A 27870-nucleotide genomic window follows, 5' to 3' on the forward strand; every position below is an offset into this window, starting at 1 on the left:
CTGATGTAAATAACACTCCTAGACATGATTGGCATTCTCCAAACAACAATCATTGTTATTGAAATGTGCCTCTATTCCCCTTGTTTTAATACTGAGAATGATTATGAAATCTCTTTGGGTACGATAAATCAGCTGAAAGATGTAATAACATGTTTCAGCTGTTGGAATGGATGTTTGATTACAGCTCTGAGGGTTTTTTCCTCATCTTGTTTCTAGTTTAATTCTTAATCCATTCTGTGATTTAAAAAAAAATATATTCTACACATCAACAGCAAGTACTCGTTCTTGTTTACAGACTGGGGGGAGCTGAGCAGGAATCAAGTTGCATTTTAACAATGTAGAGAAAATATTTTTCTATTACAGTTTTGGTTAAAATTGTAAGTTAAACTGTCATTTGAAATTATATTCAGTAAATACTTAACTTCAGCACCTACATAAAAATAGAAAAGATAAAATAAGGAGGGGAGAAAAAAAAATGAGAGAGGAAAGGAGACTTTGGTCAGACTGTTTGATTTCCAGACAAAAAAGGAATCTGCCTTTCCTCCTCCGCCTCCCCCAACGATCCTGCACGCCTCTCTGCAAGTACATGGTACTAGGAGAATTAATTTGCCCCAAGATGCTCAAGTGTAAATGGAGGCAAATTAATTCCCCCTGATTTTACACTGTAGCAGCAACACACAAAAGCTGAAGAAAGTCAGACCACGGCACAGAGCGGGACAGCTGGACAGAGGCTTTTGAAGGATCTGAGCGCCTGTATAGAGCAAAGGCACCACAGCTTCTCCAGTTCACTCTCCCAGAAAAGATTCTGGCAAATTATTTCTTTTGCTTAATGTATTTTGAGAGGGAAAAAAAAAAGTGAAGGAAAATAACTAAAGGAAACAAAAGATTAGCGTGTGGGTGGTTTCATACTCCGACCAGCTTTCGCTCCCGTCCCAAGGGGCTGACCCTGTGCGGATGGGCACGCTGCAGCGGCTGCAAGCGTGTTCCTTGATGTTCTCCCAAAGTCTGCAAGGCCAAGAGGCAACTTACATTCAAGGCTGGTGGTGGGAAAATTCAGAGAAATTTGGGGCTTCCTGAAGTCTTTAGAACTGCTCAGTGATGTGTTGCCAACATTTCAACAAGAGGCTCCTGAGAGAATTCCCCCTTTGGCCCGTGATAAACCCAGTGCCCCAACAGTGTGTTTGCTTGCCAAGAGGAGGGGCGAGGGATGAGAAAACCATTCAAGCATTTTCCTCTTTAAATGAAAACACTTTCTCATCACTGTAATCAAGAAAAGAGGCTATCCTATGGGAGAGCAATCTTACACCATCCATGTGGGTAGGACCGCGTACGCTCCATCTCCCTGCCAGGAACAGAATACGCATTTGCATTGGAGAAATCATACTCTGGGAGGTGAGAAGTCCACCCAGGAAGGAGTATGCATGCTCCCCACCATTTTTCCCAGGGGTTTGCAAACACTCCTGGTGACCAGGAAAACAGTCAGGGAGAGCCATTAAGGGCAACTCCAAGGTAGCACTCCTGAGCAGAGCTCCCCGGGGCCTGATCCACAGCATGCTACAATCAAAAGGTCCCCTCCAGAGCCCCGCTCCTACCTACACAGCAGTACAGGGAGGTTTCCCACCCACCTTTAATCCTCCATTTAGTGTGTAGACAGTCTCTACTCTTTGGATAGGTGGGGTTTTACATCAGGACACAGACCTCTCCCCTCCCCAGAGCCACCAGTGCAACAAAGAAAATGTTTCTACTGCTCAGCGATGTTACAGAATACCTTTGAACAGGTATGCGTTGGTTAATTCACTCCCCTCTTTTTGACCTTTTTTTCAAGGGGAAAAATGCCAACTGCACAAAATCCTGCCAACTCCAAGAGGCTTAATTGTGCAGATTATGGTCTGTTTGTAACACAGATTATTAAAAGCACACTTAGACCCTTCACATCCCTCCGTTTGATTCAGTAATAGGTTCTGCATTAGATAAAGGAGATTTGTTTTGATCCCCTCCTCGCAGGCGCAGAGTGCCCCACACCTTCTGTGTTCCCAGCTCCATCAGCCACGAACTCTGTGTAAGCGACCGAGTCGCTCCAGGATGCTGTGTGCTGTAACTGCGACCGACCCACATCAGGGGGAGACCAGGCAGGAGGAGGTTTCACTCAGTCCTTTATCTGGTGTTCTTAAATAAAACACAAAATACACTTCCTCTTATGCTATAAAGAGCACACTGTCCGAGACGCTTTGAGACTGTGTGGCACAAAAGCCAAACACAGCCATTTTGAAAGCACAGAACATCATATTTTCAAAACCACGTGAAAAATGCCTTACAAATTTCAGAGAATAAGGTGAAACACAGAGTCAGAGTGGAAAAATTTTTTCTAGAAACAACTGAAGTGAAATAGTTTCCTTAGGTTCAATACTTTTCTCTCTCTCTCTTTCCCAGTTTACTGAGGAAGTAAACTCCTCCCCACCAAATTAAAAAATAAAAAATTTGAAGAATTTACTCTTGTAACCTGCCTACAGAAGCACAACTATCACCTTTAATTCCTAGCTATCATACGGTAGCTGCAGACCAATCTTCTCTGCCCCACAGACCACCATCACAGGATGCCAGAATCATTTAGGGTGGAAAAGACCCCGTAGACCAAGTCCAGCTATCATCCGGGCAGTGACTCAGCAGGAAATTTCAGGCCCCTGGTGCTGGCTGCCCCTGCTCCTCTCTGTGGTTGCTCTCCCACAAAGAAATTCAAAGGTGGCAACAGCTTTCCCGGTGCTCACGTGCTACTGGCTGTTTGATAAAAATATTTTCTTCCGTAATCACTGCACAATGCAAGCATAAGTGCAGAATACATTTTTAATTTGAATACACACTTGTAGCTTTGCGCCAATTCCTTGCTGGTGTACTGTTGATGAGCAGCTGTACGTGGAACAAATTGAAGCAAGCCACAAACTAATTTCCTAAATGTGTTTTTTTCTCCTATGGTAAGGAAGTGATGAGTTTTAGATGAGAAAGAACATCTATCTGCAGCTCAATGAACTGAAAACTCAGAAAGAAAACTCTTACGGTCTTCAGAAGTACCCGAGAGTGACATGAAAGTACAAGTCTCTTCAAATTTGATGATGAAACTAAATGTACTCAGCAAATCAAGAGGATGACAAGGACAGAGGAAGGCCGAGACACACCTGAAATACTGTGATAAACGAAATCAACAATTTCTTGTCTTTAACAAAATAGTGCTATCCCTGTGTTACATACTGTAAGCTGTCATACCACTTTTACTATACTTCAGCAAAAATTGTGCGTAAGTGACAGCTCCTACACGTCTGGCTCCCTGGTTGTGCTTCACTTAGTGAAAAACCAAGAGGGCAGCAGCAGTGATTAATCCTCTTACTGTGTTGTACTTGAGTCTCCTTCTGCTATGAGACACAAATGAACTCATACTGGACACTCATTTAAGAAAATTAACTCCTATAAATGCGATTTTCAGCCACAAAGAATATTACAGTCATCTGAGAGCCCACAAAGCTCTTCTCCAAGAGCATGGGTTGCCAGCATTCATAAATTAGCTGCAGTGGAACAAGCTCACGGCCACACAGGACACCTTGTGGTCAGCACACCTCTTGCCCACAGGTCCAAAGGGACGTCCGTGCCTGGTGTCATCGGACACGGGGCACTTGCCCCTCTTTGTTCTGGCAGGCATGTTACACAGGTGTGACAGCTGTTTTTCTGGGTAGGTAACTGTTGTCTCAGAGGTCTTACAGTGCAGTAAGACAAAAAAGTGGCCTCTATGAATGTTAATTAAGAGGGCAGGATGGGTTAGTCCCATCGAAACAAGGATGAGGTATATTGTCCTTCAAATTCAGATCAAATCAATCTCTCTTTAACCATCCCTTGACATTAACATTATGTAGACAAACCTGTTCTCTATCTGCTGTGCTTAACCCCCTGGTAAACCACCTGAGTTTAGGCCTCTGAATAAATGCTGACTACTAGCCGTGACAAATCCCTGGTGGGAAGAGACTGGCCTTGAAGGAAAGGATATCCACTGTCCCTGTTGCCTCACCAAACTCCTTCTGGTGAGGCACACAAACTGCCTCACTCAAAAGCACAATGTTTCAGATGGGTGCCATCTAAAGGTATCAGGGCTCTTAGGCAACGACTTATTTGGGACCTTTGTGGAGCATGGAGCTTTGCACAAACTTTGCAACGCAAGATGATGTGATTATTGTCACCATGAGCTACCAGGGGGATGCTGAGAAGATCATGATCATTAAACCATAAAATCAAAATCAAGAATTTTAAAATAAATTGCCTGAAATTTAAAATCACCATCTGCAATAGAATATTTTTCCAAGTTTTCTTGTAAGGTATCAGCATTTGGAAAGATATTTTAAACAACATATTTCAAAGTTGAAGGAGTGAATGTCAATCCCTGCTGATAGCAGAACAGCTATTTTCACTGCATAAGTGATACGCCAGTGGCAAAAAGGGTTGCTGAAAGACATACTTTCAACGTGTCTCCATATTTCACATGTAAATAAATATTTTTTCTTTAAAATGTTCAATAGTGCTAATTTTTATGTGTTGGAAAAATTCTGGGTTAGCTGCCAGTTCCTGAAAGCAACCCAGAATGACTCTTTGGTTTTAAAAAGAATTTTATGGATACAGATAGAGCAAAAAGTATTTCTTACGTGAATTTAGATGATCATTTGACTCCTACTCAGTTCAAGAAAAACAGACAACTATCAAATATTGAAAAATAAATAAAAGCATTAGTTTTCTCTTTCGTTATTCCCTCTGAAATCATTTGGGTCCCAATCCATCACAACAGGTTCCACATCCTCATCTTTATTTACAAGTCCATGCTTGCTTTATTGCTATGCAAAGTAGATATAAAATGCTACTAATTTGAACAGTAGTATTTATAAGCACCTCGCAGCAGTATAAATAATGAGAACTCAAAGGAAACTTTTTTTCACTCCTTCAGATATATATATTTTTTGAGATTCTATATTTTTTCCCAAATCTGGATTAAAAGTACTTTGCAAATCCTGAACATGTTCATAAACTAAAAATCAGAAGACTGAACACTATGGAAAGCTGATGAAGGAGGCACGGAAGCCATGCTACAGCAACACCACAACCAACAGCTAGACAGTCATAATAACCACAAAGAAAACCAATGCAACATAATGCAGCTCCATCTTCCCCCGAAGTCAAAACAATCCATCCTGTTGACAGTCACATTTAAACTATCTGCAGTTTGATATACCATCAAACCATTAACAATTTCTAAAAATGACATGATTTCAAAGCTATGCTATGTTCCAATGCTTAGCAGGTTCCCTGTTCTGATTGCTGGCATACCCATTGTCCCTATCTTTAAGTGATTTGCTGGCAGAAATAGCCTTCTACTGAATAAAACAGACACTATTCTACACAAATATGAACTGTGAGCCTAACTAATGGACATCAAACCATACAAGCCAACTACGTTAAATTTATTACAAGACCTCAGTTTTTGAAGAAGCATAAAAAGGTACTATGAGAATAAACTCTCTAAAGTAAATAGCCTGTCTAAAAATTGGAGCAGCATCTACAGTAAATATACAAATTTACTTGAACTTCTTGCATTCAGTAGGAGATACTCAGAAATTCTTTATTTTATTTTTTTTTTTACCATTTTTGAGTGCTTTTAGTTGCAAGTTCTTTATTACAATGCAGAAAGAAATAAATTTATATTAGCCCATGAACTCTTAGATTGGTATTTCTCTCCATCTTCTTCACTTTTTCTTCCATGTTAAAATTACATTCATTTTTTTTAACATAAAATCCATTTTCTGTTTGTATGGAGAAAGTACATATTCTCCTAGTATTTAGGTTATGTAATCTGTGAACAAAAATTTAGTTATCTAGAGGGTTTCTTAAAAAACATTGCATAGCCTAGAAGTACATTAACCAAAATAATAATAATAAAATAATTGAAATTTTTCAGTATCTACCTCTCCTTTCATGGTTGTTTAATTTCTGGCTGGATATCCATTGTGAACTTCTTGAAACTACTTGCCTACTTCTTTTGAAGAAATTACCTTTCGAATTATTAAAGAAAGCTGTTTCCCTAGTTTTTCCTTTACTACCAAAGCTTTTCTTCTTTACGCATATTATTTCTTGTATCTACAGTTCAAATTGTTTTGCCCTATGAGACTACAGCAGTTATAGCCTCAACATCCTCTAGCAAAGACAGCTGCTGTTTCCTATCACATCTAAATAACATGGTCATCATTAAGATCAAAATGTAGACTAGATTATAAAGCAAGGGAGAACAATAAACAAACTATTTGATAATTACAATTTCTCCAGATGAGGGATGTGCACCTCGGAAGCACCGGAGGACAGGGTTTGTTCCCTGCCTGCCCACGGCCTCCCCTCCTGCCCTGGAGGCATGGCTCTGGTGGCTCACGTCCCAGGTTTGGGCTTCGCTCAGCTGGGAGGACACAGAGCTGCGGGGCTGGGTACAACCTTCCTTTGGTGGCCCAAGGAAAGGATTGTTTTCCTTCCTGGTCGGGGCTATACCTCATTCAGTAAGGAAAAAGATCTCGTTTCTAAAGATGACAGCACCTAACCTAACAAGAGCAAGGAAATACAGAGATACAAAAAGTCACTGCCTCCCACTGCAGAGGCCACCGTGGGACAAAGAACAACCTCTTAACCTACCCCATCTACGGATGCCCAAGGTACTTCACATTTCAATTAGCCACGTCCATGAACAACTGAGAAAGTTGAAGTGTTATTTCTATAATTATTTTATTCCTTTTCTCTCCATTTTCCAGCCTTCCCCACCCCTGGGCTCTTAAAAGAAAGACTCCCAGGAGCTTCCATTCAAGTGGAGTGAAAACAGTGTCAGTGGGGGCTAACTTCTGCAGCACAGGTTGTTGTCACTGATGACCTATTCAACAGCAGCGGCACCAACCAGGCTTTGTCTTCTGCACCACTAAACAAACCAGTGGAAGACTCAGTCCTGCTGCAGAAATACTGAGAATTAAAGAAAGCACAAAGGGAGCAGGCAGCAGGGTTGAAACATTTAGCAGAAAAAGTGGAGCTGGTCAATAAAAGGGGATGGAGACTGGATCAAAAGGGTCTGATTTACAATGGGACATAGGCTAAAAAGTGGTGTGCACTATCTCACAGGTCAAAAGTGACAAAACATTGTGCTCCTGAAGCTGTCACCTTCTGCACAGTAGGGAAGGATCCAGAGCAAGAAGAAACGCAAAGCTAGCAACTCAATATATGGGCAACATACAAAGAAAAACAAAACAAAACAAAAAAACATAAAGGGTGAAATTCTGTGGTGCTTGCAACAAGCTGAGACCATGACCCTCAATGAACCAAACAAAAGAAATGTTTAAAGAAGATATCGGAAAGAAAGAGAAAGTGTGATAAGGAAGAGTGGGATTTTGGTTAAGGCCTTCATCTGGGACTTGGGAGAGCTACATTTCAGGACTCGGCCATGTATTTCCTGTGGGACCATAACTGGGGTATTTAATCTCTCTGCAATTCAGTCCTCATCAGGGAATAAAAACTCAGGGAGAGGATATGACATACTTTGGGCGTGTACAGTGCTGGGGTCCCCTAAGCTTAGCCATACCTCACTTGTGTAAAGGGAAAAAAAAAAAAAAACAGGTTGTTGACACAGGGGGCTCTGAAAATTGCCAGTTTGGATTTTTCTATTTTGCTGGAGTTTAAATGGGACATGTTTATTCTTAACTAAGTTTTCAAAGCATTAAATTTCCAATCACACCTTTCTATCATTTTCTACTTTTGAGCCACAGAATGCAAATATCTGACTGGAGTCCAGTGAATACAGATATGTGAATGCTATCCAGAGATTTTTCCCTCTGCTATTTTTACATGTTTCTTATTTTGCCATTTGCTCTTCTGCCATGTTCCAACCCCCCCCCCCCCCCCCCTCTTCTGAAGAGATTAGAATAGAAAAGAAAGAGTGGAATTGTAAACCTGCTGATTTACCAAAATTGTGGGAAAATGAAGCTAAAACATTAATGACATTTGAGAAAAGCAATTTCCTTATTTTGAAAGGTTTGGGAACATTTTCAGGGAAAGGGAGATTTTCTCCTTTCTCCTTTCATGCATTTTTATTTAATTTAAATATTTTTCCCTCCAACATTTGCTGAAAGAAACCCAGAAAACAGCTAGAAAAATAGATATTAAAAGACCCCTGCACATTTCAGTAACGTTTTTGAAATTAAATCCTGCCCCTAACCCAAATAATGAGGAAATGCTTCCAGTTAAACTCTAAGTGAGCATCCCTACCAACAGTAACAGAGGCTTCTGGACCTTGTCAACAGCCTCCTGCACCAGTCACTGAGGGTAGCTGCAGCCAGAGGGGAAGACAGAAGGGAATCATCCAGGTTGCAAAAGACCTCTCAGATCACCTAGTCCAACCTTTAACCTAGTACTAAAGTCCACCAATAAACCATGCTACTAAGTTCTACATCTACACGTTTTTTGAAGACCTCCAGGGATGGTGAGTCAACCCATTCCCTGAGCAGCCTATTCTGATGCTGCACAACCATTTCAGTAAATAAATTGCTCCTAATATCCAACCTAGGAGAAATTTCTTTACTGAAAGGCTTTACTCAAGGCACATCACGTCTGCCTTGAGGCCATGGCAGCATTGCTTTCCTCCGTTGCAGGAAAAAATGAAGGTGGCAGGTCCTTATGCACAGACTTATAGTGCTATCACGTGTCCTGGACAGCATGGAAGATCTGCCTGCGTCCTTCACGCGTGTGCAGAGATGCACCAAGATCGCTGCCCCCACAGATGAGCTGCTCTTTGTCAGACCACGTGCCTAAAACATACCTGAGCTGCCTAATCATCAGCTGCTCCTTCCTATGGCGGTTCCACAGAAATCAATTCCCAGATCTGACTTTGGAGTTTAAATGCCGGCCACCTGGCTGATAGTCTCACAAGTGACACAATAATTCAAACAGGCCAAGTTACTAACTCAGAGGCAGGGAAGGGGGTTTTGCTTCCTGCCACAGAGAGGAAAATTTCCAGTCTCCGTTTACAATTGGTTGTCATTATTAAATGCACACATGGATGGGCTTTTTGGACGTGATATAAATGACTTAAAGCTGTGATTCAAATAGGTCTATAAAGAGCTTCTGTGATGTTCCTCTCCCTTTTTTTCCCCCTTTTTTGAAACTGTCTCTGCTCCACTGTTCTTTGTAGAGATAAGCCCTTGAAAATCACCCTTCTTAAGGTGTAAACTTGGTGACTGTACGTTATGGTTAAACATTTGATTTGTTATAGGCTAGAAAAATAGAGAACTTGAAATCTCTTCATGGTGTATTAAAGGTCACACAATTATAATAAAATCCTGCTCCAGCAGCTCCAGTCACAGACAAAATCAGTCTCAAATTTCCAGCGAACAATGAAGTCCCCACAGAGCTTCTGCTTCCCCGGGAAATCAGGGTATCTCAGCCTGTGTTGACTTTAAGGATGTCCTGAATGCCCATCGCAAAAAACGTGTTCCTCAACACAGTCACAGCTCTTGTGGGGTCCTCCAATTGAAAATGCGCTTTTTATTTCATAGCCATTTGGGGCATCACATTTTTCTGGCTTCAGAGATTTAAAAAGCATGCAGCCATACTCTGCTCGGGTGAGACACTACCACTCTGAATGTCATTTTGTAGTATTCCACACATCCAAATAAAATAATAGTAATACAGAAAAAAATCTACATCCTCACAATACAAACTAATCTTCAGGCTTCTCATCAAGCGAAACATATTGACAACTGACAATAGGCAATTAATAGATTAATGAGCATAGCTCTTATCTGTCTACATTATGAGTTTATCTGGTTGTAACAGGATGAACACAACACGGGCCTGTGCTCACAGGAGTGCTGTCCCAATAGGAATGAGATCATTGCAGCGAGATATGAATGCAGGATTCTGATTACCAGGTATCGCTCAACAGAACAGCCCCCCCACCCCGCACGCTATATTCTATACATTTTAAAATTATTCAAGGGCAAAGAACAGAATATAATTTACTAGAGAGAGAATTAGAGGAAAAGGTTTTACAAAAGCAGGAGAGATTAGGTTTTGATCCAGGGTTAAGAAGACTGCCTCTGGCATGCAGAGTCTGTCAAGATAGATGATGGAACATGAAAAAACTTTCCACCTAAAACGGAGCCTAAAAGTGGTGATGGCTGCAGTGCTAAACAATAAAATTAGCTTTAGAAATCCTTTGATAACCCAAATACAGAAATCAGACATAAAGTAGTTTTTCAGTGGGTCCAACTCCTGAAGATGGGGTGCTGTTCCTGATAGGGGCAGACTCACTCACACCATGGACAAATTTAATCTGCAGGACCACCGAAGCGCAGTGGGGGATGCTGTGCTTTGAATGAAACCTGATGAAAGGCAGCCTTCACAAGTGATGGGGCTAAGAAGGCGAAAAAGCTATGAATTTGGAGAGTCGGAATACCAGTATCTTGACTGCAGCCTGATGTCTGTCCCCTGGTCCCTCTGCTATGCCTCTAGTAATGCCTCCGTGGCTTTGTACCGCCACTCACCCCATTTCCACAGAGGGGGAGGCGAGCTCTGCTCTGCTGGTGCACAGAGCCAAGTCCTGTCTGCTTTTGCTCGCGTGCGCAATATCTAAGTTGTCTCGACGGGGCTATTTGTACAAGTAAAGTGAATTTGCCCTTGATAGCATTATAAAGTTTCAGAATAAATATTGTGATGTTTTGTGGGTTGGCAAACACAATCTGCAATTTGCTGTGTGGAAATTGTTGTTCTGCTCCAGAATTATGCGGGCTTTCATAATGACTAACGACATGAGACAAATGCAGCATGACAGTTGCATGTTGATCATTCTATATAATTTTGTTCATAGGCCATTTATTGGGTTTCTTTCAGAGCCCAGCGCAGCAAGAAGAAAAACACCAGTACTTTGGATCAGACCTGACATTATTCCACTGTAATGCGCTGCACAATAAGAACCCAGGGACTTCTGCTTTGGAGCAAGGCTCCAGAGGTGCCAGGGAGCGTGCCACCAGCAGGTGCACTGAAAGCACCTGAGGACGTCTCAAACCTTCATCGTCCTCGCTACACCTGGCCCGCTGCCGTGCTGAACAACTTCTGTGTTCAGCAGCAGGAGGGGACTCAGAGGCTCCTCTGCACGTACCACATTAGGTGACAGAAGGAGCTACACGAGCAAAGAGACACACAGCGTTATTATATACTGCACTGGAAAGAGAATTCAGTTTGTGCCTCGTTTTTAAGAGCTAATATTCTTTTATCTGATCAAATGGTAAACAGCATTGATAAATCAAGTTTTGATGGCATATGTATTTGCAAACAAAACTTTATATTCAACCTTTTCTGAGACGATCCTGCAAATCTGTGTTGATATCCTCTGGGCTCATTCTTTAAGAGCCCAGAAAATACAAGAGCCTCCCGTGTACTGCTTTAAACTGTGTACAGGCACTTCTGCACTTCCTAATTGAATGGGACCTTCTAGGCATGCAGTGGAAAGCAGCTTTGGAAAATCAGTGTAGAGAGGGACAGAATGTTTTCCAAATGCTGATTTTATTACGTTCTCGGGTATTCTATTCCACAGGAATCCAAACTAAAACCGTGCCGCTGGGAACTGCAGTGTGTCATTCAAACCGATCCCTCACAGCCAGGCACTCTGCCTCGGGGATGATGTGCTTGTGGATGGCCCTGAGGGGAAGGGTACAGACAGCATGCCACAAAGGCTGTGAGATATTACTGTTCTTGTAAATCTTCCTTTGGCACTACCAGACATTGTTTTAAGCTGGATGCCTCAGGAATAGTCCAGTATAATGGCCTCGTCACTCCTCTTCCCAGGACTGGAGACACCTGGCACCCTGCAAGGCAGCACAAAAGCACCTGTACCTTCTCCTGGTGAAACCACAGCAGCAGTGTCTGATGCAGCTCTGTGAACTTGCTCCCTACATCCATGGTAAAGGCATGAGAGAGTCCCAGGCGTTCACTCTGAGGGGGTCCCTGGCATCCATCTCTTGCTGTCTCTGGGAGAACTGCTGACAGAACCATTAAGAAACATCCCTGCCTGTTGGGCTAGGAGATATATCCCAGATCAGGGTGTAGGAAACACATTCAAGAAGACCAGTTGTGACTTGCTTGCTTCTCTGACATTGTAAAATGTAGTATACCAAGGAGAGCACTTATGAACTTTGGTGTTTATAGAAGAAGATGAACAGCCCTTCAGTCACAAAATTATTTTTGTTCTTTAAGCAGCTGATGTTCACTTCTTAAATTTTTCGTAATTACAAATCATTCTCCTGAGACTATGTTTGAATACAAGGACAGAAACAGCCTCATTAGAGAAAAGGAGGAAGAAAAGCACTGTCTGAGAGCTGCCATCACTGACTGGGGTAGAACTGTTAAGAGACAACTGCCTTGGTTGACATAAAATGGCGCTGCTCTGCCACGGTCCGTGGAAGCAGCAATGTTTTATACTAGCTAAGAGCATCTGGACACACTTGTTTCTCACTTTAATATAATACTGAATACTTAAAGATGTATATATTTACAGCATGAAACATTTTTGTGTGGAGGAGTTAATGAAGCCAAGCTTAGATCTGTGGACACATCTACCACCCTTTATTAGAATACCGGGAAAAATAAGGTCCTTATTTTTCATCATCAGCTAAATGAAACACCAGGAGCCACAAAACAGACAGATAGCAAGGCATTTTAAACAGCTGCTGAGCGAAATGGCTACCTTCAAATCTGATATTCCACCTGAAACAGGCAGGACAAAGGATTTCAGACACACTTAAGCATAAAGCTGGAGGGGAAAAAACAAAACCAAAAGTACCAGGCAAGAGCAGATAAGAGTGTTGGCTCAGGGGCTTTAGACCTAATAGCAAGCACGATAACCATGGTAGAGTCTTCCCTATGCTCGGGAAAGGTAATGGGAGTTTGTACCTTCTTGGCAAATAAATAGGGCCACACTAAAGGAAGGATTGATTTTGCTATTAATTTCTCCTTTCACTATTGATCTCTGCACCTCCCTGCCACTACATCTGGAAAACCAACTAGCAACTCGACTCAAAAGGAGAGTGCAACACAAAAGAATCAAATACCAGTTGAAAAGAGCTATCCGCACACTCTCCTCTCACCATCAAAGCACAGCCCTGTTCTCTCAACCTTTTTGGCCCTCTGTTTCGGTCTGCAAAATGGAAATCACATTCCAGAAGAGAGGGAGAGTCACAGATCGTGAGCTCAGTCGGTGAACTCTGGATGAGTGGGCTGCCCTTCTGGCCTTCTGCATTTTATGCCTGCAATACCTCCCTGTATGGCAAGTGCTACCTACATGGGGAATATCTTAGCTCTATGCACTGTAGAAGCTACTTAAAATATTTGTGGAAAAACGCCAGTTTCAGATACATGACTGACAAGCCTCAATTAAAATAGAGGTTTCTATACAAATATAAAGCCCACTATAGATCTGTGTGACATGACATCAGCTGTGAATGTAAAATAGTATATAGAAGTGATTTTTGCAACAGCAACAACTTACAGACAAAATATCTTTTCCTATTAGATCTGCCATACTGCTTTCTGAGGAACTAGTAAAACACAAACTATGTTTTCAATGGAGGATGTTTGCATATGCTTCATTAATTACTTTGGCAAGGCGTTTGATATCAAACTCGCACATATTTTTACTTAAGCTTAGGCAATCCGGTTCTGATTTTTTCACTGTTTATGTTTCTGCACTAGTTGTGCTCTGCATCATTTCACCAAAAAATAAAATAAAATAATAAAATAATAATAAAAAAGACATCACTGAGCTTGGAATTTGAAGTTCTACTGAGATTTCTAAACATAATATTTCAAGTTCCACTGAACTTGGCTGGAATGGGAGAAGTGGTGCATACTTATCTTCATGTTGGAGCTCCATAAAAATCCTACAGTAATGTTGTCCTTGCAACCTTGGCATCACACTTAACACTGGTTTAGCACTTATGATGTGCTAAATTTTCTGTAGAATTGACTGTGAATTTTCAGATGAAATGACTTCCCAGTGGAATAAACCAGCTTGTTTAAAGAGGATTTTGGGGGCTTTGACAACCTCACATCTCAACAGGGATCTCTGACAAAACTGTCTGTAGGATCCTAAACCATCATCCTTTGGCAAGGAGATGACAGACTTCCTATGCTTCCATTTTGAACAGAAATAGGAATAAGAAATGCTCATTTTTCTAGGAATGTATTTCTGAATTTTCTTGCCATCTCCAACTCTCTTGTTGCATCCCACCCCACAGAAAAACTTCCCAGCAACAAGGAAATGTCAAATATCACCTCCTCTGGTCTCCCACAGGAACAAGACGACTACAAGGAGGCACAGAGCAGCACTGAGAGAAGCAACTCAGCAGAAGGCTCATTGAGTCTTCTCGTGGGGTTTCCCAGCTGCTGAGGCACTGGACAAACTCAATAGTTCTTTCCATATAGCTCTAGACCAGCTTTCACTTTGGGTTCAACGCCAGCTACTTGAGGCTGGCCACACTTAGCATTATCTAACATCTCACAAGGGTTCTCTACAACACCCCAAAGAAACAGATGTAGAAACCCATATTAAGTAACTGTAATGCACCAGCCCCCCAAACCAAAGGGCACGTCCTCATGCAGAGCAGGTCCTATCACTCCACTGCCAATGACTGAAGAGTCTTCTACGTTAAAGAGGCGCAGAGAACATTTTGGAAGGCAACTGCAGAAGGTCAGAGGGTTGGGGAAGTTATTTTTATGTATTTACTTTCACCTTCTCACAAACATAAGTGTACATTCATATACCTTTGTGTGATATTCCAACCCCTAGTAAAGATCAAATACCCACAAAGAGTTTCAGAAATTAGGAAGAACTTGCTCAGGGCTCACATGCTCCCCCTAAGAGCACCACATCTTTTCACTGAAGACAGAGGCAGGGTCTCAACAATACCCTGAAGTGTAGCATGGGGTCACCAAATGCATTGCTCCTACTGAAAACCAAATAACCATCAGCCTCAGTGCCGCCGACCTGGGCACCGTGTGCAGCCATTAATTACAGCCCCCAGCATTTCACCGAGCCTGGACAATCACACTGAACAACATACCAGGATCGATATAGGAGATGAGGATAAGGACCAAACAGTGCTGGAGATGTCCTGGAGAAGACTAGTAAACAATAGGCCTCCATAGCGAAAGGTGATAGAAAAATCAAATCATGCTGAAATTTATTGAAGCTTAAAGCTGCTTACGAAAATGGCTTAAAGGTGAACGATTAATTTCAAACCAGGCCAAATTGAGGAAAAGATGCTTGATGCACACACCAATTTTGTCCTTCAAAGTCAAGAATTGCCTAATCAATAGCAGTGCTAAAAGGAGATGGGCACTCTCAGGGGTACCATTACAAAGAATTGCACTGGGTTTTAGCCACCTGGCTCCCAATTGCTTTAATAGATGTCACATGGCTAAAACCCAGTCCAAAGCTTTAAAAACTTAGCCCTTGGTCGTCCTGAGCAGCAGTTGCTCTCAGGTGGCAAATGCAAAACAGCAGGAGGGACTGGGAGATTTGCTTCTGTATTGAGCAGTACCAGAACATGCCCAGGAATTTGCAGTGCTGTCACAAGTGTCGGTTACTGGGCGAAGCAAGGGAAAGCAGGAGAGGGGAAAAGGGGTGAGTGAGAGAAAGTGCATTTAACCCTTCCTCTGTTGGTATGTTGATAGCAGTCTGCATCAGGTACTCACACTGTTGGGCTAATCCAATCAGTCCTCGTCTTCCATTAGCTAAAAATAAACTAGGACTTTTTAGGTAATGCTCTGACTGCTCCCCCCATTCCAAATTGTGCTCAACATCTTAATGGAAAAGCTTCAAGGGGTTTAAGGTTTTAAATCAAATAAAGAAGCAGACAAAAGGAGAAAAATCCAATCAGAGCAGAAAGGGCTGGCTTATAGAGGAACTGATTTTCTTTCCATTTTCACCAGCACTGAACTCCACAGGAGCAGCAGCTGGAGAGTTGGAAGGAGGCCGACAAAATGGGAGAGGAAGGAAGAGTTTCTTTCACGCTCATATTATACTTAATTTTACACAAGGAGAGGTGGCATCCTGTGAATAAGATCCGGGCTTGACTTGGTTCCTGGTCCTGCTAGGGGTCAGCTATGGGATAGTGAACACTTTGCTCCCTTCCTCAGGCAGCTTGTTCAGCTCCAGAGCCCTCTGTGGACAGGAGCGTGCGTGGCAGACAACACTGGGAGCTGCCTCTGGTCAGCTGTGTGCTCACACGAGGTCTCCTTCTGGTGCTCCCTCAGACTGCATGACTGCTGAGCGATAGCAAACACTTTTTAAAAGGAGGTGGGGAAATATTGTTACAGAGAGCAAATCAAAATGCACACATGTAGGAGTGGGTGGGGAAAGGAAACAGAGAAAGTAAACCAAAGAACTTCAAAAAAAAAAAAAAAAAAAAAAAAAGAACAAGAAAAACTAAGGAAAGAAACAAGGCTTCCAGTTATGACAAGAGAAAAGAACGGAAAGGAAAGGAAAGGAAAGGAAAGGAAAGGAAAGGAAAGGAAAGGAAAGGAAAGGAAAGGAAAGGAAAGGAAAGGAAAGGAAAGGAAAGGAAAGGAAAGGAAAGGAAAGGAAAGGAAAGGAAAGGAAAGGAAAGGAAAGGAAAGGAAAGGAAAGGAAAGGAAAGGAAAGGAAAGGAAAGGAAAGGAAAGGAAAGGAAAGGAAAGGAAAGGAAAGGAAAAGAAAAGAAAAGAAAAGAAAAGAAAAGAAAAGAAAAGAAAAGAAAAGAAAAGAAAAGAAAAGAAAAGAAAAGAAAAGAAAAGAAAAGAAAAGAAAAGAAAAGAAAAGAAAAGAAAAGAAAAGAAAAGAAAAGAAAAGAAAAGAAAAGACTTGTGCTGCTTAGCTTCCTGCCAGCCTAGAGAAACCTGCACACCTAAAGTTTGCAAGCATAATAATTAGATGCTGGATACAAGAGAAGGAAAGGAAGGGAAAAACCTTCCGCCAAATCGCAAGTACTTGTTATGAGCACACAAAAGCTACAAAGTGATCTCTTCTGTAGGGGAGCCTGAACATATTTCACAATATGGCCCCTTTCCACTGAACCCTGCAAACACTATATGTGCTTTAGAAGAATAAAAAATAAAAAAATAAAAAAATAAAAAAAAAATAAAAAATAAAAAAAGCAAAACAGAATGCTCTTAGGTAAAGTAAAATTGTATACTGAAGAAACAGAGCAATGAGATTTCTATTCAAATAAAGGACAGAAGTCTGATAAGACGTGAGAGTGTAGAAGATGGTGCTTGCGGGTCTGATTCAGATCCCATTAATTTGATAAGCTTTGAATCCAACCATGAGTGTAGGCCTGGTTCATGAGCCACAGAATATTTGTGAGTGCTACTGTTACGCTGGCTTTTCCAGTATCTCACTTCATAGACATTCAAGCCAAACCACATCAGTTCCCCTTAGTTGAGCTGGATTGGCACTTTGGAAATCCTAGTACACAGGAAAGGTTTAAATCCTCACATCTGAGGAGTAAGAGAAACATGGAGTTCAGCTACTGGCTACAAATGGCTCAAAAAAAAAAAAAAATGAAGATAGAAGTGGCAGAAAAAGGAGAAACAAAGGGCAGAAAAATGTAGACGTAAATGAAAAGGAAAAAAGGTTCAACAGGGAAGGCTGAATATGGGAGAGTATGGGAAACAGCATGGGAAAATTGAAATAACCAAAAATAAGGAAAAGAATTAAGGAAACAGAAAATGAGAAACAGAGGAGGGCACTAGAACTCACAAAGGAAAAATGACCAAAAGGTTAGAGCTAAATTGGAGGCAAGAAAAGGAAATGGTGAGGCAATGAGCGAGAGAAGGAAGAGGGAGGGGGAGAAGTGTGAGGAGCAGAAAATGGCAAGGCAAGGAGAAAAAATGGGAAAGAGAGAAAAAGAGAAGTAAAGAGAAGGAGCTGTGCAGGGAAAGGACCAGAAAGAGGAGAACAATCCTAGGGAGCCTGCTGTGGTGGGTCACAGAGGAGTTCACAAGCCCATGCACTCCAACTATTTCTTTTTGATTCTGTGTCATTGTCAGGCTTCAGACTGCAGCTGCAAATTGTTTGTCTGGCAGTTCTGGTAGGTTTGATTCAATAACTCCTATAAGAGGGCAGGCAGGATATCAATGCTGCTTTATTGCCTTTTTCTCTGCCTACAATAGCAATCCTCCAGTTATACAGTATTATAAAGTGCCATCACTGGGGGTTGTATCTCAGCATAGTCACGTCTCATCTTCCTAGGCTATAATAAGCTGGCAAAGGTAAAAGTCTGAAACGACGTGAGCCTCATGAAATGATTAATATTGAGATTGGCGTGAGGGACTGGCACAGAGCAAACAACAGACCCTCACTTGCCAGGTACCACACTGAGGGTACTTCCTACAGGATCAGCTCCACCAGGATGTGCTTGGTGATCTGTGTCAAGTCTCACTCCAGCCTCTAGCGGACAAAGCATTAACACTCCAGAAAGCTGCAAGCACTACTGGGAAACAGAAAAAAAATAAGCTCCATGGCTCTGTCAGTAAGGTAACTTTTCACGCCTCTCTCAAAATCCTTCGGATGTGAGCTCTTTAAAACTAATCACTCAGTGACATTTAACATAAGACCAGACCAAGCGACATGGTCTTACCATTTTTCCTTCTGGAAGCTGGTCTCCTCAGGCTGCAGGGCTGTCCCTCACCAGGCTGACACGGAGAAATTTCCCCAGCCTTGACTGTGCATGATCTGTCAATAATAAGAGGCTTTCAGTTACACAATGCTGTCAAATAGCACCTTTTACAAACGCTAAATTCAAGTTAAAAATGTCACAGCAAAACAGGAAAATCACCACAGAGAAAACCGCCTGTGAAGCATTTTATTGGAGTGTCTTTTAAAAAAGAAAAATTCCTGGCACATTGTTCTGGTTAAAGCCACACAAATCAGAAGAGAACTTCTCATCCAGGCCAGGTCATCACAAATCTTGGGAGTAGCTGAATAGAAAGAGGCCCATTTTGTCTGCTTAAACTTTGTCTCATATATAGATATACAGAAAAAAAATCCCTGCTTCATTGGAAAAATCGTAGGCGGATGTCTTTAAGGATGCGTTTAAAAATCATCATGACTTTATGCTGCAGTTTATTCCGTATATTTCCATCCTTTTGAGTCACACTGTTCAACCTCCTACTTATTCTTAATAGATTAATTTGCGATTGCTCCCTCGACATTTCAGCCTTTCATGATGGAGAGCAGTCCCTCTCATTTCACTCATCAAGGCTCCATATAATAATGAAAGTTCTCACAGGTCACCTCTATTGCGTCTTATTTCCTTAACCCCTTTAGCCTTCCCTCCCAATGAGCGTTCTTAAACCTGGAGCTGTCTGGGCTAAGGGAAAAAAAAATTTCTCCTGCAGAGGCTACTATGATTGAATCCATATTGCATCAGTTCTACAGAAAATTTGGGTATAGCCATGTGATTTCAATTCTCTGACACCTTTACAATGTCATAATAACCTGTTTGTTTCTTTTCCAAGCAGTCATACACACAGAACTGCTGGGATTTTTCTCCAATAACCCCAGGTCTCTTTTTTCTTTGGTACACTGAATAATACGAACTCTGCTGTGGTTCACTAGCTCTAGACTTACTGTTATAGCCAAATAAAAGATCCAAATCCTCCTCGGTTTGCTAAGCATTGCTTCTTACTGTTTGCTTAATCTTTACATTTGGCAGAATAATCAATGCCTGTTATTTTACTTGTTACAATCTTTCAGAATAAAACTGTTAGGCAAGATTCTGAGCTGCTCTAAGTTGGCATGTCTCTAGCATCACTTCAGTAGTCCAGCCTCACACATTAAACAGATGCTTCAAAACAAACCTGGAGGGCAAGCCGCCAATTTGAATTTTCCAGTTGTTACTTATGACCAATAGCTGTTTCCTAAGTTGTGGCCCAGCTTCATGATTTACATTTATGCAGGGGAAAGTCCCGATACAGCCTACAGGCAGGTAGGTGAGCTCATGCAGTGTACAAGAGGTGCAGCTCAGCGTGCAAGTGAGGAATAGCTAGAGGTGTCCAAAGGCAGTCCTCTTTTCCAGGAAATCTCCATTAAAAAAAAAAAAAAAAAAAAAAAAAAAAAAAAAAAAAAAAAACATTCTTTTAATTTTTTTCAAAGAACATTTTTGCTTTGGATCATATTCCGGTATCTGTCTTCTTTAGTGCAATCTATCCATTCCACAGAAAACAAGACAGCTCCTACCAGCAACACAGCACCATATGAAACAATGCCATTCACAGGCACAGCCTCGAAGGTTATGCATCTTTAGGGGAAGGAGACAACAATTAGTTCAAAGTAATTCAGTGCTGATTGGGTTGGGGATAATTTCCCAGCAACTAAGGATGGGATTGAGACCAAAAAAATCATTTCAAATAACTACGAAGGAGTCATTGGATAGCAACACCTTTCAGTCTCTGGAGACCTAGAATTGATTTGAACTGGTCTACCACTTAAATGGAGAAAAGCTATTATTCCATCCCTAATCTCTTGAGCCATTCAGTCCCCCTTGAACCAATCTTTTCTTCAACAAGCTATTTTACATATTTCACTCATCATCTTAGCCCACAATCTTCATGGGAGAAGCTTATCAAATGATTTGTGTGAAAAGGTAAGTACATCTCCCTTTTGCATTTCTGTTTATTCTCACGTTTGTTACTAACATGACCGAACTTTAAATGTGTTCCTCTTCTCCTCGCCTTATGGTATCCCGCTTTTCTTGCTACCATTCACATAATATAACAATTTCCTAGTAGTTTATCAAAGAAGAACCAGCCTAGAAGTACCTGTTCTAGAGACTTTTTGCCTGGATAAGTATAAATTTATTGCCCTCAAATGTCCTAGCAATCACCAGAATAATGCTGATGTCTCCCTAATAGCTCTGCAGCCCAACAAGGGTCAGATCCAGGATTTGTAGAGGAAGGACTGAAGCACAGAATTGCTAAGGGCTGAATTTGCAAAGGTAGTTTTCATTTTTATGTGTGTTCATGGCCACCAACATGTGGACACAGCACTCACAAGTATACAAAGAGGATGTAATTAATAATTAAGAATGCCTGAAAAATCAAGCCCTTGGTGTCTAATAGCAGGCTTGCAAAAAAATTAGGGCATTTACAAACGAGGGGCTGCAAATGAGGTCATCTGGTCAGTGGGAGAGCAAAGCTCAGAGCTGGGAGCTACAGTTAGTGGCAGGACCTCACCAGCCCCACGAAAGAATTAGGAGAGAAAGCCAGCAGGCATTCACACCCAAACCTCACCAGTTCTCTCACTGGTTTTCCACTATTTCATGCACTTGAGCCGCCTGTTTCATTTGCTTCATGCTTTCTCTTCCTTAAGCATTTTCCCTGTAGTTTCCCACACTGCTGAATTTCCTCCGCCTCCTCCACCTCTCCCGGAATTAGAATCCGTGCCTTAGAAAAAGACGCGACTTCTTCATCTCAGGCAGCTAATCCCCCTCCCGCTCACCCCGCAGGTTACACGGCCGGCGCAGCACCACTTTGATACTGCTCCTCTGGCAGCAATTAGAATCAAATCAGCACCAGGCTGTTTATAAAAAGGGATGTTGCTATAATGACACTATCAATTCTTCCAAACATTGTAGCTATTTATCAAGTGATTAAAGTAGAGTAACTTACTCCAGTTTTACTAGCCTATTTTCCATTGGAGCTTAAAAGGTTTTACTGCCTCAAGTATGGCACTTGGACTGCTAATAATTTCGATTTTATTACATTATCATATTTTTTAGATTTATTTCTAGGTTTTGCATAAGATTCAAATTGTTACCCAGTTTATAAAATAAGATAAATTTATCTTGGTCAAAAATCACATTAAGATAATTATCTTGCCCTTTTGGCAGATAATTTTGTTTGTAATATATTGAAAATGCTTATTTTTTGTTTTTCTAACCACTCATTCTTGCAAAAGTGGCTATTTTTTTCCCTGTTGCAGGCACCTCTATCTCCTTCTCACCGTCAAGGGCTGTCACAACTCTTCCTGTTTCCCCTTCCTACGGGGGAAAAACCAAACCCAACGCACCTGCTCCTGGCTTGGCAGTGAGGAACTGCAAGCACCTGTGTTTCTGCAGGCAGGCAGGGCTGGCCGTCCTCTGGCCATGCTATGCTGCAATGCTGGGCCCATGGAGAGGGTTCGTCCAGACTCTCGAAGGGCTTCAGAAAAAACATGTGCATGGCAGGGAGCATGTCAACCTCCCAACACGCTATGATATGCAGGGCGTTCTGCTGTGTTCCTGGCTAGCTCCCTACCCCCCCACCCCGTTAATGAAACACCATCTCAGATGGCTGGCCAAAAAGACCCTTTCTTCAAGAATGAGTTGAGGTCACTGCCTGATTTCTTCTCTGCTTGCCCTCTCATCAAGCTCGGTGTCCCTGAAACTGTTGTACAGCCTCCCCGCACAGGGCTGCGCTTCTTCTTCCACTCCTGAAAGCAGCAGGCTGAAGATAACACTGGAGGCTGCCAACACAATTAAGTCGGAGCTAATTTAGTCAGGTACTGAGTAGTTGCTAAAACTCCCAAATCATCAGAAAGATACTAATAATCAGCTGTCAGAAGAAAGTTGCAGCTCCTAACCCCAGAGTAAGTTGAAGTTTCAAATATTTATTTGGAAAGTATGGAGCTTCCTTTGCGGCAATACGATAAAATACTAATTTTCACTGACGTCCTAACTTGACATCAATAACTAGTTAAAACAAAATAGCTAGGTTAAAAATTATTAAGAGCGGGTGCTGCTTAGTACTGATGGAAATAACTCTGTCACCTAATAGGCTGAGGGGCATTCTGGTGGTATAGAAAAAGCAGGGTGATGCCCTGAGTTTTCACTAGGATAAACAAGGTTATTCCAATTATCCTAATATGCTAGCACATCAAGCACTGATGACAGAAGTACCAACAAACAGACACTGGCTAGCATCGAAAGGTTTTGAGGTATGATGATGAAAGATGTACTTTCTTTTGAGTGAAAGTATTCATGTTTCTCAATATCTAATTCAGCTTTGCAAAGCAATTCTCTCCCTGCATTTTCCCCACTGCTTGAGGGCCCAGGAAGGTATGCCCTGCCCAATCTTCTCCTGCTTTAATGCAGAAGGAGAAAAAAGCAGCAAGACAAAATGTGAGAATGTCTAAGAGAAGTCCCAGAACAGAGTTCAAGTATATTTTCTTTTAAAAAGTCCAGGCTTGATGTGAGTTTGGGGTTAAAATGAGAATCTGTTCACATGTTTATGTTATTTCTAGTGACAACCCTTTGGTATACACGGAGGCAGAAATTCACTCATTTCTAGTGAGAAAATATCTACCTTTCTACTTCAGCGCTGCTCAGAGCCCAGGCCACAGCAGCATCCCCTTTGTGCTACCCCATGTGTCCAAGCAGCCAGGAACACGGGGACAACAAACACACAGCAGAAGGAAGCAAAAGGGGGGCAGCTGGGACTCCCTGTAGTGAAAATGGGCTCAGTTCTACTGATTTCAGTGCAGCCATCGAGAAATCGCACCAGCAATTTGTATAAATCACAATCCAGATGGGCTGGCAACAAAAGTTTGGCTGTTTTGCATACTCCATATCTCTGAACATTTTTCTCTCGTAATGACACGGCGAAGAAGCTGATGATCATAAATATGGAGTGCATCACCCTGTCCTTTAGCTCCCTCCTCAATGCTTTAGCAAAGTAATAAGTGCGTCTCAAATAAATTAAACATGCGACATATAAAATCAGTCCATGTTTTTTGGGGGTTTGTCAAAATCCTGGGAAACTAAAACGTTGAAAAACACTTGTCAAAATGTTCTGGGATGAAGTGGTTAAGCTGTCACCGACAGCTTAAACACTGTTTATTTGAATATGTAAAGCAACTTTTCGAAAACCCAAAAGCACCGAGTCTGCTGATCAGAGCTCTTCCTCCATACATCTTAATGTTGCTTGCCCGATCTCTTGGGAAATAAAACTTCACGTGAAGCGTGAGGCCATATAGCCAGTGAAGTGCCCTGCTCTAGTGACACAGCTGACGAGGCCAAGTATGGCCCTGGCACTACTGCAGTACTACAGGACTATTACTCGGCAGTGTCCATTATTTGAAATGGAGTTACTCTGCGCTTACCACAAAGCACAAGTAGCATTTTGCAGTAACACAATAAACAACCCGTGTCATCTCTGCATCTACACCTTTTGCAGGAACAGATACAGACCCAATCTAAAAGCAAATCTCAAAGTGCTATAATAATGCTGGAATGACATGCCTCTTAAGCTGTTTACAGCTGACAGACTAAGTGAAACGGTCTGACAAGGAGGAACACAGTATGTGTTGACAGCCTTGCATAGTTCATATTTGAAAGGCAAAATTAAAGTCATACTTTCACAAGGTGCAGCATTCTGCTCACTTGAAGGACATTCTCTTAAGCAAGGCACGATACTGAGCCTCTGCCATCCTCCTCCTCCCGTCTCCCATTTTTAGGTGCAGGCCGCTAAGCGGCACACCTCAGAAACCAGTCCTGACTCCACACCTCCATAATTGCCTGTGAAAACGTATCATTTAGCAGGGGAAGGAGACGGAGCAACGGTGAGAGCAGCCATAAATGTTCACCCTCTATAATTTAAGGGAGCACTACAACATATGGGCAACATTTGGCTTTCCTTTACCCAGGCAGCACCGTTAGGAACGAGCAAACATCAAACAAAGACTGAGTACAAATCCCCTCTATCCACACCGGGGCCTTTCTCTTGATTACAGGATATGAGAGCAAAACATAAAAACATGGTGAATCCTAAGAAAAAAAAAAAAAAAAAAAAAAAAAAAAAAAAAGTAAATAAGAGCTAAGATGGGAAAGAGGAAAGGGCAGGAGACCTTCTGTTGTGGGGTGGGGTGGGGTGGGGTGGGGTAGGGTAGGGTAGGGTAGGGTAGGGTAGGGTAGGGTAGGGTAGGGTAGGGTAGGGTAGGGTAGGGTAGGGTAGGTGCCCACAGCCTCCCAGCCGATCACAACTCGGGCAGCTCAGGAATCTGACCGGTGTTGAGTGGAGGCGTTTTTTCAAACTAATGGAAGTTTTGCCTACATATTTCTTCCCACACATGAAGGTCATCAAATGTTTGTGTGCCAAATGCTAGAATTGATGCCATCCTAATGAACTCTGAAAACATTTTCCTGTCAAAGCAAATAGAACAAGTTGACATCACTGATCCCGGCATCGACCAAAGAGGAAAAACAAACAAACCATCACTTCAAAAACCAGAGGGGTTTTTTTGTGCTCCGAGTTCAAGGATGTGAGTCCAGTGGTGCAATGACAAAGGGGAGCGCGGTGCAGATGACAAAAGGGTTGAGCTCACAGCAGAGGCAGCCGGTCTCGAGCAAAAGAGGTTGCCTCAGCATTGGGGGCCTGGGTGCCTGGTCGCTGCCTCCTCCGGCCCTGGTACAGGAGATCCCTGGCACTGAGCGGTGCTGGGTCATTACCTGGAACACGTGCCACAGGCTAGGGCCTGAGCTAGAGACTAAAACCTACCAGACTCTGACAGGAGTTGCAGACTGATTACACGCTTAAAATCAAGCCAGCAGCTCTCTGCTGGGCTGCCGAGAAACTTTGACTTTCCTATCGGCGCTCCCCATCCTCGTGGCCACCTCCTCCATCTCCCAGGGGACCTCCCCAGCCATCCACCCAAGGCAGAACAACCCAGGGAGTGACAGCCCTGCTGCGGCCGGACGCAAGCACGGAGGGAGCGTGTCTTAGAGCTACACTGCTAAATTGGGTTTCAGGAGATCCAGACTCATTTCTTCCTTCTGACACAGGATTCTCACACGTCCCTTGGCAAATCTGAAATTGTTCCACCTGGGAAATAACCATTCCTCCTCTTCTGCCTCTCCCGCTCGTTCAGATATTTGGGACAGGGTTCAGCTTGCTGTGCATGGTTTCTAGCAAAGCAGTGCCCAGTCACAATCTGTCTAGGCAGCTCAGTGTACAGGATACAGCTAATCAGAGCTAATTTCGCTACCCACACAGCACAGAGGAAAAGACAGGTACTTTCTGCAGCGTACACAGGGGGTCCTCAAGCCTGGTGGAAGCAGGTAAGTGCTGAGTGCCGACAGATTTCCCAAACTCCTGTCTCTCCCCGGCTGCCATGACCATTTTTTTAAGATTTTTCACAGAAATTGCTACCAGACAGAGGTACCATTGAAAAGCACAGCACTAAAATTGGGAATAATGACGGAGGAACCAGAGCACAATTAAAATGACGAGGCATGCTTTGATACTCCCTACATCAAGTACATTTCCATTTTATTTACTGATTTAACTTCCAGTTCTCCCATGCTCGCCCTGTGCCATCACCCACGGTTTTTGAACTGGAAGGTATTACCTCAGCTCCCATTTCTCCAAAAGTCAGTTCTAATCTCAGTCGCTCTCCAGCCCTGCAGTTTTCCTTCTCCTTGACAAGCCTGACCACTTAAATTTCTATCAGCTCAGACAACGTTTACCCACTCCCCTTTCTGTTCCTATCTCATTTCTTCCCCTTCCAGTTTTTGTGATGCCACAATACATCTATGCCAGCAGGCAGAGCATGCAGAAATAGCCATATAGATCCTGACTATGTTCAAGAAAGGGGAAAGGTTGAAGTGAATAACATCCCGCGTATGAATGATTCCCTTGCTCGCTATATTACAGTGAGCTGCACTTTCATATCCCGTGATGGATGTGAGTTATGGGTCACTCCCTCACTTGTGAAAATAAATGTACGACACTCACCAATTGTTATACTGTGTATTACAAAATTCTATCACTTAAGATTTATGCACTGAGCAAACCAATCATACAGACAATACAGGTAAAGCACAACTGCTCTACTACCAATTTTTTCATTGATAGAGACAGATGCAAAATCACCCATAGCAATAAGGTGATGCTGCATTATCCAGAGGGGAACACTCTATGGAAAAAGACTTTATCATATCCATAGCTTGCCTTGGGTGCAGTGGACTTAGCATGTGTTAAGTGATCTGCTGAACTGGCCTAATAGCACAAAACACTCCTGGCTCTATTTGCCTATAAATACATTTCAAGGCACTGATTGAAGTCTGTGATGCCCTAAATGGTCTGGGACCCAGTTACTTGGGAGATACCATCTCCCCTTATAAATCTTATGCAGTAATTCAGGCCCACCAGTTTTTCTTGCTTTCATTTTCTAGGTGGATGGTGCCGTGTCTCCAACAGAAGATGCACAAGCCTGGTGCCTGTCCTCGTCAGCCTTTGTGCACAACAGTGCTTCAGAGGACTGTTTCAAGAAGTACAAACCTGGTCTCTTCCGTGTGACAAACATTAGCTAATCTCTTGAGCAATCTTTTACACCATGTTCGCAACAGAGGGCCTGGCCGTGCCTGGCCATGTGCTCAGGAAAGCTGTTCAAGAAGCCTTTTTTCTCTTCCTATTATAACCACAGAACCAGTGCAAGGGCTGAAAAATCACACTCTGACATGCACCACCTGCCTAGGAGGTCTGAGCTCCTGGCATCCAGGTAAGATCACCAGGCTGGCAGCCCTTGGTAATCCCAGCTCCAGCAAGGCCCCCATAAAACATGCACAGTGCCACTGGCACATCTTAGCTAATGAGAGCGGGTCCTGGCCAGTTGGACTTTATTTAAAAGTCTGTTTTCCATTTTAGGTTCATTTTAACTGGCGTGAGCTGCTGAAGCACTAGATGCCCTTATCTGCTTTCCTCAAGGGAAAAAGATACATAAAATACATAAGATTGCAGGTTTTTAAGATT

Source organism: Aythya fuligula, chromosome 5, assembly GCF_009819795.1.
Source record: "Aythya fuligula isolate bAytFul2 chromosome 5, bAytFul2.pri, whole genome shotgun sequence".
In the NCBI taxonomy this organism is placed as follows: domain Eukaryota; kingdom Metazoa; phylum Chordata; class Aves; order Anseriformes; family Anatidae; genus Aythya; species Aythya fuligula.